The sequence below is a fragment of the Austrofundulus limnaeus genome, unplaced genomic scaffold (assembly GCF_001266775.1).
Source record: "Austrofundulus limnaeus strain Quisiro unplaced genomic scaffold, Austrofundulus_limnaeus-1.0 Scaffold142, whole genome shotgun sequence".
In the NCBI taxonomy this organism is placed as follows: Eukaryota; Metazoa; Chordata; class Actinopteri; order Cyprinodontiformes; family Rivulidae; genus Austrofundulus; species Austrofundulus limnaeus.
In genome coordinates this window covers 1,094,671-1,098,458 of record NW_013952544.1, presented here as the reverse complement: position 1 = coordinate 1,098,458, position 3,788 = coordinate 1,094,671, and the positions used below count along the sequence as shown (strand labels likewise).

General features: G+C 37.4%; 1 protein-coding gene across 1 annotated transcript in view; it reads right to left on the bottom strand.

The window, feature by feature from the left end:
* pcmtd2b (protein-L-isoaspartate (D-aspartate) O-methyltransferase domain containing 2b) overlaps positions 1-726 on the bottom strand; it is a gene marked incomplete in the record, with an annotated part of 6,978 nt that extends 6,252 nt beyond the window's left edge. The window contains 1 exon segment of the mRNA XM_014016319.1: positions 619-726.
* Positions 727-3,788: the final 3,062 nt, after the last annotated feature.

Sequence of the window (3,788 nt, the reverse complement as noted above, 5' to 3'; positions counted from 1 at the left end):
GGTGTGTTGGAGCTGGAAAACCTCTAAAACATGCAGGATAGCGGCCCTCGAGGACTGGAGTTTGACACCCCTGCAAATGCATAAACTAACCAAACCTTGTTTTAAACTGTAATTTCTGGTTTAAAGAACATTAAAATGATCTAAATTGGAGCTTTTGACAGATCTGCAGAGACCAGACCACGTCCTGAGCTCAGACCCCCATCAGGAAGCTGTAAAACAAGGAGTTAAAAGGTCCTGTGAGGTCCTGTCAGGTCCTTGCACCAAACGGTGGAGTCCTGATGACGTAATGACGTCACTGACCAGAGGGGGCGCTGCAGGTTGTTTCATCAGCGCCACGTTTAGAGACAAAACAGAACCGTCTGAGCCTCAGTCCACCGTCAGACTGTTTGTTTGTTTACGATCACCTCAACGCAAACAAAACAAAACAAAACAAAACAACGTGTCACGTCTCTATTAAAAACCACCATACCCACTCCGCCCCCACCCCGCTCTCTGACAAATACGGGGGGGAGGGGGGGTAATGGAGCCGAGACGAAAACAAAAGCTGGCAGCTGTTGGTGTTAAAATAAAACCTGCCGCCAGACTCCGGGCTTCGGGCCGAACGGGTCAGAGATGTACCTGAAGGAGAGGTCCGACCGAAACCGTCGGTGTGAGCGCGGCTCCGGCCCGTCACACCCGCACAGTTGCTGCTGTTTTCGGTGGGGGATCCAGCCAGCACACCGCTGCTGGATGTAAACATTCGGCCATCTGACGTCATGACGTCAGACGCACGGCACGCAGGGTCCGCCGGACCCCGGAACAGCTCGGTTCACAAAACCTACTGAAACCCTGAATTACAATGAAAATAACCAAAATAAAATGTTTTATTTTCATCCTTATAAATAATATTTTTTATATAAGTGTGATTTCACTTTTGCTATTATATACTTTAAAAAAACTTTGAGAACAATATTTTTGAAAGAATTCAATAAATTTAGTTTCTGCTAAAACTTTGTTTTCTTTGGAACCTCATCAGACTTGTTTTGTTTTTGTTCTCAGATCTATTCAGTAAATCTTATTAGCAAGACAGCTGCTAGTCTAATTTTAGTTTTAAGGTTTTGCTGACAAATTTTTTGCAACAATTTTATTTATTTTATCTTTCATTTAACAATAGTTTGGTTATTTTTAGTTTTTAAGTATGATTGTGCTTAATTTAGCTAGTAGCATAGTAATAGTATATAATACTTGTACTCATTAGTTTATAGCCATAGTTTAGCTCATTTAACTTTTTAGCGACATATTTGTATAGTTTTTAAACTACATTTTAGAGCTTTAGAGTATTTTAGTTGCTGTTTATATTTGTCTAAAAGCTTCACTAAGAATCAAAATAATAAAAATGACATAATCATAAATGATTTGGTTGTGTCAGGGGAAAAATACACCTTTTAATTTTTTAAACTACTAGTAAACAAATAAAAGTGGTTCAGAGCTGAAAATTGTTGTCATGTTGTTTTAGAGTTCAGGTCCACCAGATGTCAGTGTTGCTCAACRTTTAAAATTCACCTCATCTAAAAAATCAACACAAAACTGACACATTTATGTTTTTTTTTTTCACAATGAATAACTTCGCTTCACATTATCACAAAAATACTTTTGTTTATGTTAGGAATCTCTTTAACTCTTATTCTATAAAATTTTAAACCACTGATTTGTTTTTTTTTATTATAAATACTTTTAAGTGAAACTAAAAACGTGATGTGAAAATTTCATTAAAAATCAGTTTAGGTCCTTTGGTGTCATTTTAATTTCTGGGACGCCTTATCTGACTGGAAACATTGACTTCCATCTCTGAGAGGCATTAAGATGTTTCTTGTTAAAACACAAGACGAGCTTTCGTGCTTTTATATTTTCTCGTTCCGACTTCTCTACCTGCTTATCGACCCTTTTAAACAAAAAGACCTGGGCTGTTTTCAGGTCGCCTCATGGTGTACCTCATAATCGCCTCATGGTGTACCTCAGGGTTCTGCTTTAGGATTCCTTTTTTTTAATGAACAAACGTGCTTTTATGTATTCTCGTTTGGACTATTGTAACTTAATATGAACTCTTTTTGGCATTTTTTTCATAAATAGACGTTTAAAAACCAGACACAGGCGTTTTTTTTCTTGTCTATGAGTCTTTATTTGTATTTTTCATAGAGAACATTTAAAATGGTTCATACGCCCACGATAACCGACATCACTTCTCTGCTTTATAACACTGACACAGGAACAGGGGGACATGTACACAAGTACACAAACACACAGTCACAAACTCAGCCCATCTACAGCGTTGTACTCCCCCCACCAACCCCCAAAAAAAGATTTAACAAAAACATGAGACCCCAAGGACACACAGCCAAGGCCTGTCCCACTTTACAAAATGGAGCAATAGCAAAGGAACGACCACGTCTACAAAAGTAACAAAAATTACCAAACAATCTATTGTTATGGAAGTGCTTGTATAATTCTGGAAGTTTAGTACTTTTTTTTTTCTTTTCAAAAGGATTTCAGTAACAGTGCCTAGAAAATCACCAGTAAAAATAGCTCATCTCTGTAAAAATGTGCTAGCAGGACAACCCTTGGCTGTGGGTTTTCGTCATTGTCACAAACTATCATTTTTTTTAGTCTTTTGTCATTTTTTAAAACCATTTTCAACTTCAATACAACAACAATAACACTGTTTCTTCTGAATACAAATATGTACAGAGACTTTCCACTTTTCCAAAATAATGCCCTGCACACTGATGCATTATCTAGAGATGAACGATGATCCACGGACTCCAGAACAGAAACCGTCCGCGCAGTTTGTGTACCTGAATCGACGGAATGAGATCACAGTTTCTTTAGCCAAACGAAAGCTTTGTATTCCCTCCGTCAACAAAACGCCCTCTGCCAGCGCCCACGGCAGAAGACACACTTATTTAAAGGAGTAAGCCCCGCCCACTACCCCTGAAATTAAAAGGAACTCATTGCAAAGTTTGAAATCAATTAGGTGAACTGTATCAAATGGTGCAGTTTGAACAAGTTTAATCCAGTAGTTTTCAGATATACTGAGAAAAATCTTGAAATACGGGTCCGCGCTCAATGTAAACAAATCTATATCCAAGTCATGTGACTGAGCCATAGTCTGTGGAGGTCAGTGATCAATCGAACGAGCCATTTCTGACCCTTCAACGCTAAATAAACTGTACAGAATTGCAAAACTAGCGGCCAGCAGACCACTTTCTGCTCAGTAAAGTTTTTTTTATGGCCACGGGAGGTGGTGACCCCTGGGTTAGAAGCTTGAAATAAAAATATCACAACTCATTGAGTGTTTTATARATACTCTATGTTCATAAATAAAATGTAAAACTGTTTACGACATAAAAAACAAACTCTATAACATTTGACACGTCAATATTTTTTTACGTTTGGATTAAAAAATAACATTTATGTTAAAAAAAGTGACAAACTATGAGCTCAGAGTTATTATATTTGTGGGAAAATTATTAAAGTATCACATTTTGAAATAATAAACCATATAGTTAAAGTAAACATTAAAAAATGACTCTTTGTTGGCTATTTAGTTGTGGAGACCTCTGATCAGGCTAGGCTAACGGCTTGCTAAAGGAATGCCTGTTCGCCTGTTAGCAACACAAACTTTCAGTCAAAAAACAACAACAAACTAAAATACTAATGCTAATATTAGCTAATGTTGCATTCTTTCACACTGGCATACCAATTTTGAGCAAGATTGTTTATTTAATGTTGAAAAACAACATCAAACCGTC